Raw genomic sequence first — 13,153 nt, forward strand, 5'->3', positions numbered from 1 at the left:
GCTGGCGATAAACCTTTCCTCGATCCTTTGCGGACTTGTAAAACTGTTCATGATCAGAATAAAAAACGCTCACGCTGATACACAAGCACCCGTGTCTCGCCAAAGCTGACAAATAAACAGACGGACAAGCCGCACTGCACGTGTGAACAGGGGAATGAGCGAGCGAGCGAGCGGGGATAGGGCGCCACCTGCGCTTAAAAGCTTACAGCACCTGGTATTCCCAGGCGCTCTCCCATCCAAGTACTAACCAGGCCCATCCCTGTTTAGCTTCCGAAATCAGACAAGATCAGGCGTGCTCAAGGGGGTGTGGCCGTAAGCAAGAGCAAGTCTCGCTGGCACCCTTCTTATAGAGAGGACAGCTCTGTCACCTCTTTTACGACGCTGCTTTTTTTCCCTTGCGTTTTTCTCTTCTTCCCACGTTCTCTCTCTTCACTGCCTTCGTCCCCGCTCTATTTCACTTCAGCCTTTCACTTGTAGCGGCAATGGTTGTTAATAAGACAGAATTAAGTGTTGCTGTGCTTTTTCTAATGAGGCCTCATCTCTCCCTTCATCTCTGTGGTGCAGCCACAGAGAAACTATTCATGCAGGCTGATTTAAAGATGTTTTCTTTTGATAAGGGACAGCTCCCAAAGGGGATGCACTTAGCTAAGCCTGGCTATCATGATCAATGGTCATCCATTGGCGCCTATCTGTCTAGGGAGTGCCAGATGGACATCTGGACTGCATTCCTAAGTGTCAGGAGTAAGTGACTCACATCTCACCTTGATCAACCAATCAGGGACTGGTAGGGCCGAGTAACCTACGTGGGACTCTGATGCCCATGGAACTTTCAGCCAATGAACGAGCTGAAGTTCCTCCAGGTAAAAACAGGCAACACAGAGGGCCTGAGAGACTATTTCCTGGACTTTTCTAAAGGGAATTCAAAGGAGAATTCCAGGGCAGGACGGCCCAGGAGCAAAAGGCTCCCAAGGGCAGGACATTCTCGCAGCGCGCCTCCTGACCATCCTAAGACTCAGCCCGGACAACCACGGAACGGCCAGTGTGTCCAACTGCCAGAACTTTCCTTTGTTCTAAGAGTCTAGAGCGGAGGTTGCCAGAGAGTAACCAGAGGATCCACCTGAGGTAAGCACCAGCAGCAAGCCTTGTGAACAGGTCGGAACTGTGGACAGGTGAATCACTATTCAGAACTAGCGCTTCATCAGGAATGAACCGGTCCTCTTCCTGACTTGCTAGGACCCACAGTCATCTTTTCTCCTGTGCACAAACTTTGCTAGTTAAAGCCAACACTAACTAGCTGGTCACTGATCATCTGCAGCACAGCACAGCCTGGCACGGAGCCAGAGAGCCCGCAGGAGATCTGAATCCCCAGAGATTGGATGAGTATTCAACTTCAATGCATTACAGCTTGAGAATTCAATTGTTATCCCAACCAGTTGATATCAATTTAATTCCTAAGAGTTATGTACTTGTTTTCAGTATCTAATGTAGAAGTTATAACCAAGTTCACTTTATGAAACGATCTAAATGAATGATATACTGAACGTATGTCCTCTTGATATATGTAACTCTTTGTAACTGATTGTATATATACCTTTTGTATTCTGATAACCCTCTCGATAAGATCCGTTAGGTTTATATGCATATTTTATGTATTAATAAATGTATCCTCGTGTATTAGTACCCGTGTGTGTGTGCGTTGTTTGAGTTATATCGCATGGTTGGATTCTAAGGCCATCAAAAGAATCATTTTGTGATTTACGGCTACAATTAATAAATGTCCCCGTACATGCCCAAACCCTACAGAACTGGTGCCTTCAGAGAGCACACTACATTTATTGGTGTCCCTGGACGGGCTATGGTAAGACTGAAATGAGTCAACCAAGCGGAATAATTCAATATAAAACACCGCGGGTTTCATACTCGACAATACAGTGTGCTGAAAGCCGAAAGGAAAAAAGTTCCCCTTGCTCTTTAAGCAGTGCTTGATTGTTTTGTGATCTTTTGCGATCTACTGGGTTGATTGCATACTTGATCTAGTGGTTTTCTGTGGTAGAACTGTGATTTCGTACTTAAAAGTAATACTCTTTAAGTTTAACGATGGTTGCTAAAAGGTCTGAATTCAAGTCGCTATTAAGCACTCTCTCTAGCAGCGACAGGTCTGACCACGATCTCCGTCATATCTCTGTCAGCGGAGAAGCTAGGAGAATAAACCTCCATTCTCTGAGTGAGCTAGCGAAGGACATGGAGAGATTTGACCCTGCAGTGTCAGAGAATAATATCGAGAGTTATATTCAAGACCTCAGGTATACCCTGCAGTACCTGCCAAACGCCACAGAACAGGAAAAAGTGTTTCTGGTCAGGAAAACTAGCAGCAGAGCTGTACATGAGTGGATGGCTAGGCAGATGAAGAAAGTCTGTCATGACTTTGAAGAGCTGTGTCAAGCACTTATCAGAATACAGTGCGTTTATTGACCCGACTGCCGCGATAGCCGCCGCCCTTAACATTAAGCACGAGAGAGCAGAATCCCCTCGCGAATATTACGAGAGACTTAGATGAACTTATTTTGCAGGGCGAAATGATGAGGGTTGTGAAGAGAACACACATTTCAAGGGTTTATTCATTGCGAATCTCCACCCGTCAGTCAGAAAGATGATCTTAATGCATACAGATGCACAGACCATGAAAATGACTGATATTAAGAGATTCGTGCAGAAAGCCTGGGAGTATGATGTCCAAAGTCGCTCTGAGCAAAAAGCTGTTAAAGCGACTGTGTTCGCCGTCAGAGCCAGCAGGGTTAATTCCCCCCTGCTTGAAGGAGCACAGGCTGCTGAGCTGGCTAAGCCCCATTCCAAAGCAGGCACACAGGACCACACCCAGCGTCCTAAGTTCCATGAGAACACCGGGGAAGAGAAAGGGCTAGATAAAGCTGAACAAAAGGATTCAGTAGCTGCCCGCCTGGCCAGGCTTGAACAAGTTTTATTAGGACAGAGACAACCGCTCCCCAAGGCTGCCGGAAGCGTGAATGAGCTGATACTCTCCACTGGAGGAGGCGGAGACCCACCCCCTCTTCCTCCCTCAGTCTATCTGATTGAATGGAAGGGTTCCTGCCTGGATGAGGTCAGCCACTCCCAAGCGAGTGCTGACTCCACCCCTGAAGTCACAGAGCAGGCAGTAAAACAGAGAGGAAAAGCAGGAAGCTTTTACCTCAAGGCTGCCATGGGAGATGTCTTACACAGTGAGACATTGATTGACACTGAGGTTGAAAGGTGTTTGATGTCATACAGCAAGCTCAAACGGGTAGAAAAAGAAAAGGGCATGCGACTCAGAGAGGAACCTTTGGTGGATCACCAGAAAGGCAAGGTGTGGAAACAGATCAAGGCTCCTAAGCCTTCTGTACAGAAGGAAAGGGGGGCCAAGAGGCAGACTGTGCTCACACAGTGCCCACCGAACACAGAAGCCTATGTGGAGATTCCTTCTGTTCCCTCTGGACGAGAAATAAAAATATTTTCTTGTTCCCCGGATATACAGGGAAGTCATGTCCCGGCTGAGGTCACAACAGCCTCCATGCCACAGGAGCGGTGCTCCAAGCAGCCCCCTGATCCACCAGGTAAAGCACACCCCTTTTACATCCCTAAAGAGGAGCAGATCTCCCCACCTGGCGATGAAAAGGAGCTTTCCCTGTGCACCCTGGCGCCCAAGAGGGGTCAGGACCACCACCCTGCAGTGGTGGAAGGGATCCAGATGGCAGGAGAGCAGGTTGGTGATGTAGCCCTCACCCTTAGCCCTGAGAGGTCCTCTATCAGTGAGGATCTGCTTGAGCAGCTGTCACAGGGCCACCACCAGGTGCCCCTGGTGCAACATTCACAGGTTAGACAGGAGGTCCAGCTGGACGCTGAGACTACTGCGCTGTGGACACACCTGATCCCAGATGCCGAATCCCTCTGCTGTGACCCAGGGAACCTGCAGTCAGGTAACATTATTTCTCACAACTACCAGGTAGTGAGTGAGACTGACCTGATTTTCCTGCCTCACCGGCAGGGTTTCCAACACACCCAGTCCCCCAGAAGGGACAAGGAATGAAAGCCAAGCCGGTTTTCCTACAGCCACCAGCTCAGTCTGTCAGTCTGAGGCTGACCAACAGTGGTTCAGCCAGACTGGAGCTGGATGGTCAAGCCACCCGCCTGCCAGTGCAGAACACGGAAAAGTGGGGTGTCAGAATCCCCGCCTGCACTGACATGGGCCTGGTGTGTGATAGCGAGTTCGAAGACTGTGAACTGGCTATCCCAGTGCTGGGGCAGCTCCCTGAACCCCTAGCGAGGGAAGGGGGGAGCGAGCAGGTGTCCTACACCGGCCCCCAGCGAACGACTGTAAACATGCCGATAGAGGGATTCCTCAATCAGGAAGTGTGCAGGGTGGACCTGAACAGTGAGAATGGGGTAACAATTCCAGATCACTCAGGTGCTCCAGATGACCACTCAGCCGGGGGTCAGGCATGCTCCACCGCTGCACCGCCCCCTGCAGAGTTGCTAGAGCACAGGCATGAACAAATCGAAAAAGCAGATGCCCTGGAAATGGAGGAGCAGCATCAGCAGCTGCGTCAGATCTCCCCAGATTTCCAGGATGTCGGTGCCCAAGATGCCACATGGCATACTGAGAAAGACACCATGTACACGCTGCGCCAGCTTAGAAAGGCAACAGTCACTCAGAAGGAGATGACTGGGATCAGCCGCCCTAAAAGACTTTTGGGAGGACCGATTGCTGCCGCCACTGTTGTGCATTTGCTATTTCTGGTAGGTTTGTTTGCTACTGGCACTCTCACCCTGACTGCCCAAAGAAGGCAGGTGTCAGAGATGCCAGAGGGTAGTGACAGACTGTATCAACAGCAGCAAAAGTTGGAAAGCATAGGGAAAACCCTACAGGCAATTTCCTATGCAACTGGGTTAAACCTTATCCCCCAACCAGTGGACATGATTGCCGGTGTTATACAGTGGGTTTATGCTTGTGTGCAACAGGACAGAATGTTGACACAAGACCTGTTAAGGGAGTTCAGTGCCACTGTAGCCAGTCTAGCCATGGCACAATTCCCAACCCACTTGATTCCATTCTTCTCAGTAGAGGAGTATGTGACATTAACCACCCCATCGCTCATAGCTCACCCAGAAGGCAATCCAAGATTGAATTTGGTTCCAAATCTTGAGATGGGTATGGCTACCAAAGCTATCCATTGGCTGTGTCTAAATGATTCACCAATGAAGGGTGTAAAGCTACTAACGAGCAGAGGGAGGTTAATGAACCCCATGAAGAGCAGGTGGGAAGTAAATGGCTGGTCAGCACACCACATTTAACTGTCACTATGACTTGTGACAGGCATGATACAGCTACCACAATGCAGTTACCTAACCAACAGTTTCCTGCAAGTTCCCGAGGAGGCCATAGTACAGCTTGGTGACTTAACACTGTACGGTCTGGAACCAGACAATATAAGACCAAACTGGAGGTCGTGGATGCCTTCAGGTGCCACACTATTGAATTGGATAGAAATCCAAGAAACACTACGCCCTGAAGAGGTACAGGTAGTTAGTTTGCTTTAATGGAACAAACCTCCAACCCACCCTGGCAGGTGCCCAACACAGGTGTCGTGGTTTATCAGGGGGGCTGGGAACAGGAACTGTTGTTATTGTAACACTACTGCCGGGTAGCTGGGTCATGACTGACAGTGTACTCTGAATGCTGTACTCTTACATCAAGATGTACTCCGGGTAGCATGAATGAGTCAAAGGTAGCATGTCAAAAGAAAGGAAGTTACTTCTTCCCAAATATCTGCCTACAGAGGTATCAGATATTGACAGTGAACTTCCTGATGTGTAATGCCTAGACTGAGATGATGTCTCCTACCGTGTTTATACATACTCCAGATTTTATTCATCCTGTTTGTTCCCAATGCTGGTTCCGGTATGAATTCTCGAGGAGTAATGTGGACATTTAAGGTTAATGTTCTAATGACAAGGGACATCACTTAACTCTGTTTTGTTTTGAAGGCAACAACGCCTCAGGACCTCGTGACCTTCAAAAAGGGGGGATATGTAGCGGCAATGCTTATTAATAAGACAGAATTAAGTGTTGCTGTGCTTTCCCAAATGAGGCCCCATCTCTCTCTTCAAATCTGTGGTGCAGCCACAGAGAAGCTATTCATGCAGGCTGATTTAAAGATGTTTTCTTTTGATAAGGGACAGCTCCCAAAGGGGGATGCACTTAGCTAAGCCTGGCTATCATGATCAATGGTCATCCATTGGCGCCTATCTGTCTAGGGAGTGCCAGATGGACATCTGGACTACATTCCTAAGTGTCAGGAGTAAGTGACTCATATCTCACCTTGATCAACCAATCAGGGACTGGTAGGGCCGAGTAACCCACGTGGGACTCTGATGCCCATGGAACTTTCAGCCAATGAATGAGCTGAAGTTCGTCCAGGTAAAAACAGGCAACACAGAGCTCCAAGACTATTCTAAAGACTTTTCTAAGGAGAATTCTAAAGGAGAATTCCAGGGCAGGACGGCCCAGGAGCAGAAGGCTCCCAAGGGCAGGACATTCTTGCAGCACGCCTCCTGACCATCCTGAGCCTGGACAACCACAGAACAGCCAGTGTGTCCAAGTGCCAGAACTTTCCTCTGTTCTAAGATTTGAGAGCGGAGGTTGACAGAGAGTAACCAAAGGATCCACCCGAGGTTAGCATCAGCAGCAAGCCTCGTGAACAGGTCGGAACTGTGGACAGCTGAATCACTATTCAGAACTAGCGCTTCATGACTTGCTGGGACCCACATTCATCTTTTCTCCTGTGCACAAACTCTGCTAGTTAAAGCCAACACTAACTAGCCGGTCAGTGAGCATCAGCAGTGCATCGTCGCAAGCCGCACAACACAGCCTGGCACGGAGCCAGAGAGCCCGCTGGAGATCTGAATCCCCAGAGATTGGATGAGTATTCAACTTCAATGCATTACTGCTCGAGATTTCAATTTTTATCCCAACCAGTTGATATCAATTTAATTCCTAAGAGTTATGTACTTGTTTTGAGTATCTAATGTAGAAGTTATAACCAAGTTCATTTACAAAACGGTCTAAATGAATGATATACTGAACGTATGTCCTCTTATGTAACTCTTCGTAACTGACTGAATATATACCTTTTGTATTCTGATAACCCTCTCAATAAGATCTGTTAGGTTTACATGCATATTCTATGTATTTATAAATGTATCCTCATGTATTAGTACCTGTGTGTGTGCGTTGTTTGAGTTATATCGCATGGTTGGATTCTAAAGCCATCAAAAGAATCAATTTTGTGATTTACGGCTACAATTAATAATTGTCCCCGTAAATGCCCAAACCCTACAGAACTGGTGCCTCATGAGAGCACACTACACTGTGAAGGGGAAGAAGTTTGTGACTTCCAGGTGTTTCCAGAAGGGAGAGGTGATGTGTGATTACAATGGCAAGGTCATCACAAAGACAACTGCTGAAGCTCACAGATGACAGAGAGGAGACATGAGATGTCTTTTCTTTTCAGATGAACCTGCACAAAAACTGTGCATTGATGCTCGTGAAAAACACTGAGCCTGCCTCCCGGATAAGGAGGCAAATCGGAAGATGGATAAATCAATCAAAGAGAAAAGACAATGTAAGGGCTGTAAGAAAGTCATTTATAATCAACGAACAGTCTGTCATAATTCTGTCTGTGACAAAAAGGGACATTTTTGAGGGGAGAAGAGCTCCTCTGTGATTACAGCATTTCCAGGAAATAATTTCAAGGTGAAGGACAAGCTCTGGAGTGGTTGGTTCACTGACCATTTCCAAAAAAGAAACTAAGTCAGTATATTAAAGTGCATATTTTGAAGATATTCATTTTCTTGTACCTTGGAATTAATGTAAAAATTATATTCGTGTTAATGTCTTGAAAATAGCATTTCTCATTCTCATCAGCAAGGATATAAGGAAGGGATATGGATCTTGCAACTTCTTAAAAGTTGTAAAAGTGATTACCACATTGCCAGTGGTTTATATTTAAAACCTAAAGATTTTAAATTGAATCTTTCTTAAACAAAGGACATTTTTCACAGGAACAGCAGCCTAAATCAGTTGATGACTGTAAATATGAAAAGCTTGTGATAAATTGTAAAGTGCAAAACAAAGTTGTATTGTTTTGGTTTTGTCTTCAACATCATATTAATAGGCATGTTATTTTTAGAGCAGCTGCCTGCCATTCACCACCAGCCAAGATGCCACGAGGTACATGAAATGACCCAGAAGTACTTAATGATACAGAGAAGAGCATATGGGGGGAAAAAAAAGAAGACAAGAAATATCCATTAACACGTGCATCTAGAAGCCAGAAGACGGGTGATGATCAGCATTTCAAAAGCAGACACTGGAGGTTGAATTCAAGTTTTAACAGTGATTGTCTATGTTTGGCTTCAACACAAATCATATTAATATGCTCACATTATTCATTTGTACAAAGTCCCCAATATTCATTACAGGCGACGTTCCCAGGAGTACACACGACCCAGCCAGAACGTGGCTAGCTGAAGTGCAGTGGACCTCAGGGAAAGAACTCTTGCCCACACGGATGTCTCTGCTCTGAAAACCACTGGATAAAGGTATATGGCGGTCTGTTCTCAGCTGTTGATTTTGTGAAAAATATTGAATATGAAAGATTGAAGTGTCACTATTCAATGAAGTTCAGACATAAGTATTATGTTGAGAAGCTAGATCTCTTCTACTAATAGCTTAAGTACCTTAATATTGTACTGTTTGCTCTGGTTTTCAGACATCAGTCCAAGATCATTGGTGGGTTAATTGATTTCTGGTAAGATTGGCCCCACGTGTGAGTGTGTGTTTACATTTCTATCTGGCATCCTCAAAAGATGGTTTTGTTTCCTTTTCTTAATTGCTCTTGATTACTAGAGTTTATTTGGCATGATACATTTGTGATAAATGCTTTTTCTTTGTGAATAGTCTTATTTTAATCTACATAATGTCAATGAGTTAGTACATTAAAGAACAAGCACTAAAAGAAATGACATTTCAGGTTTATTAGCTAAAGTTTTTATAAGTGAACTGAGATTCCTTTACAGTGCAGAGACCCATCTTTAATATGCTGTGTGTGCTCATAATGGACTTGAAATTTGTTTTTGTCACAATGTAAAGGTATAATACATAGATAATATACTTTATTTATCAAGACTTGACTATTTTAATTCCATACTTCCATTGACTGCTTTGGAATGCATTCCTTACAATTTTCCTAAATAATCATTGTCTCACAGTGTAGACCTGGGTGACATAACAGGGGTCAGGGCTGTGTTGACTGGAGATTTGTGTAGACTGGCCATTGTCTATGTGAGACTGTGGGATCACTAGGGGTCCCCCCAACACCTGTAACATTGACAAGTGGTATAATTACCTACAAAAGCTAAAGTTTCCTCCATTAAGGGGTCACTATTTGTTACATTCTGGCGGAACAAGAGACAAGATAAACCTCTCACTGTCACTGACGGAGCAGTCCGGGACACTCTATGCTAGATTGGACTATTGTCTTTGGAAGATGGGGTCACAGGTGATGAAATAGACCACAGTGGCAGTCCTGCCTAGCTGTGATATCACTGACAGACTCACCCACACATTGTGAAGAGAGCACTGGTTTCTGTGCAGAAAGCAGAACAACTCACTTTAACTGGTCAATTAGGTCTAATGAGTTTTATTGCCCTTGACATCTAACTTACTCCAGCCCCCCTTATGGAAACAACCCCTAATTACTGTTCATGAGCTCCTGGCCACACTTGTTCCCAATGGAACCAACCTGGAGCAGCAGAACAGAGGTTTTTGTTTCTTTAAGTTGTCTGCTGTTGTAAAACAAGTCATCCCTTAGGAATAAAAACTCTCCCTCTAGTCTGGTTGCTATCTCCTTTATTTGCCCCATATTCCCAGGGCAAAGCAGCTGAGTGATCAAAAGCTGAACGGCAAGGAGCTGAATTTCACACTGGGTTACAACAGACCCTGGTGGGAGAATGGGCAGGAGAGGGCCGGTTGTGCTCCAGAACTAGTTCCCTCCTCTCCTACTCTCGTATTTGCATCACAGTCTATAAACTCCAGCCCTATTGCTTTTCTTCCAGTTCATTTTTTTTAATACAGCTCGTGAATTATGTATACTCTTGTGAAGTATCAAGAAAGCACTCTTATCTTTATTTCACGTACAGTATACAGCAGACTGCTTGATAAAAAAAATAAAAGCGCTATTCCCGACGGTCTAGCACAGAAACCACAACTCCAATAACTTTAACTAGAGGAAGAAATCCATCTTCTGCTTAAAAGAAAAAAAACTTTAACTTTTAAAAGTTTTTATTGATACACAAGCAATAACAAGTTACACTATTAAGTTCTTACATAAAATTAAATAAAATACAAAAGCGAAGAATAAAAACACTAGACAGATTTTGTGCAAGGCAAGAGGCATCACAAAAAAAAGTTTCCAACATGACCTGCTGAAACATGACCTGTGATCCATCACCACTTGATTGCAACATGCTTGGGCCATAATGTCAACTTCCAGACCCTCTCAGTCTCTTTCTCCCCAAATCTTCTCCGGTGGATCAAAATGTAGTCTCTCAAATAAGACACAGCCTTCTGTATCACTGACAGAGGCAGGGTTTTTTCCATTCTATATACCAATGTAGTTCTAGTCTTCCATAAAGCTTCCCTTAGGCAACAGATGACCTGCCAGGCTTTGCTTTCTTCCGATTTTGATAGCTTCTCAAGTCCATGTCCATAGAGCACTACCTGGGGGTCACTTATACCGCAAGCCAGAAAACACCTTATCCAGCTGTTAGCCAATGTCCACACCTCTTTTGCGATGCCACAGTCCCACAGGACGTGCCGGATGGATTCTTCTTGTCCGCATCCTTCCACTGGACACCTTGATGTCTTCCCCATGCCTCTCGAATGCATCACAGCCCTTGTTGGTAAAACTTCATGTGCAATCAACCAGCACATATCTCTGTGTCTATTCAACAAAACTGTGTGGCCAACCCTTTTCCAAACATGGCTGGGATCCCCAGCCACGAGGCCACGAATGTGACATACTGCACCTCTACCCTGCACAACAAGTTCCAACCTTCTTGCGCTTGTCAACACATCCAGTGCCTCATTCTCCAAATTCTGTTCCCTTAAAAATTTCTTTATGATAAAATAAGAATACGGGAGGTTAAAAGCAACGGGTGCTGTTAAAGGGATCTCTAAAACTTTCAATGTCCTTAAATAAAAACCACACAAAAAGCGAGACATAAAGGATACTTTCCCCCTGTTCCCTACCGCTAAAGACAAATGTAATGATACATATTTGTACATTAGGAAAGTGAACAGTTCAGGCATGCCTTTTCCACCCATTTCCACCTTTTTTTCTACAACCACCCTCTTTACTCTCTCCCATTTTGACCTCCAGAAAAAATAAAAAATAGCCCTCTTTAAAACCAGTAAAACAGACCTTGATGGCATAAAAACAGCGCTGACAAACAACAGTAGTGGTAAAATTACAGTCTTGACAACTAAAACCTTGCCTTCCATTGTTAATTCCCGTAAACTCCACAGACCGATCTTGCTTTTGACTTTCCCTACCACCCTCTCCCAATTCCTACTCCCCATCCCATTTCTGTCAAAGTTTATTCCCAAAATCTTTATTTCATCTCTACGAATTGTGATTCCCACATTTTCCTCTTCACTCCAGTTTCCATATTGCATCAGCACACATTTGTTTTTATTCAGCTTGGCCCCTGATGCTCCGCAAAACTGGGTTGTCACCTCCAAGCTATTTCTGACTCCCTTATAATCTGTACAAAAAACATTTACATCGTCCATGTATAGTACAGTTCTCACCTCTTGGGCCCCACTCCCAGGGATTTTAATGCCTTCAATCCCATTCTCCATTCTCAAGGCTTGTGCCAGTGGTTCTATACAGCAAACAAAAAGGAGTGGGGATAACGGACAGCCTTGGCGAACACCGCAACTCACATTAACCACATTTGACATGCTGCCATTAATCATTATTCTACTTCCTATACCCTTATATAATAACCTTACCCAAGTGAGCAACCTGGTTGAAAGCCCCATCTTTTGTAGTACTCTAAACATATACTCATAAGAGATACGATCATAAGCTTTCTCAAAATCCAAGTTTAAAACCGCCAATCCAATATTCCTCTCTCTCGCATAACCTATGGTATCTCTAATCAGTATCAGGCTGTCCGTGATCCTCCTCCCTGCCACTCCACAAGCTTGATCTGGATGAATGACTTCACTCAGGACAGATTTTAATCGAAGCGTTAAACACTTGGAAAGCAGTTTAAGATCACAATTCAATAAAGTTATCGGTCGCCAATTTGCCAGGTCTGTGCGATCATTCTTTTTGAATAGTAAGATCACAACTCCCGTCTTAAAGCTGTCCGGCAGTTCTTCTAAAAACTCAAATTCTTTAAAAATGGTTAAAAGAGCCAATGCTAAAATATCCCAAAAGGCCCTGTAAAACTCAATGGGTAGACCATCCAACCCTGGAGTCTTACCCGTTTTGAAGGTCTTCAAACTTTCCATTAACTCTTCTACAGAAAGGCCTTTTGATAACACAGTATCATCTTTTACACTTTTTGGAATGACTTGCACAAATTTTTCTAACAAATCCTTAGACACTTGTTTCTTTCCAAACAACTCCCCATAGAAATCCTCAGCTACAGTCAACATGTCTTCCATACTAGTTTGCAAAACCCCCTCTCGTCCCTTCAATGCAGACATTAGTCCCCTCCCTACAACCCTTTTCTTGAAAAAGAATCTTGTACATTTTTCACCTTCTTCAAGCTCTTTCACTTTGCTTTGAAACATGATTTTTTTAATCTTTTCTCTAGAGAGATTTAAAAGCTCATTCTTTAATTCTTTGATTTCCTCACTGAAGTCCCACCCCTCTTCTAATAACTTAACATACCTCTGCAATCTCTTTTGTAATCCGTTTTCAACCCTTCGTATCCTAGCCTGTTTTCTCCTCCCCATCTCTATGAAAAATGCTTTTGTACGCTCCTTTACCTCCTCCCACCACTGTGCTCTTGTGCCAAACAG

General features: G+C 44.5%; 1 pseudogene; it reads right to left on the minus strand.

Moving 5' to 3' along the window:
* Positions 1 to 199: 199 nt before the first annotated feature.
* Positions 200 to 318, minus strand: LOC148811522 (5S ribosomal RNA; annotated as a pseudogene).
* Positions 319 to 13,153: the final 12,835 nt, after the last annotated feature.

The sequence above is a fragment of the Atractosteus spatula genome (assembly GCF_055471065.1).
Source record: "Atractosteus spatula isolate fAtrSpa1 chromosome 10 unlocalized genomic scaffold, fAtrSpa1.hap1 SUPER_10_unloc_9, whole genome shotgun sequence".
In the NCBI taxonomy this organism is placed as follows: domain Eukaryota; kingdom Metazoa; phylum Chordata; class Actinopteri; order Semionotiformes; family Lepisosteidae; genus Atractosteus; species Atractosteus spatula.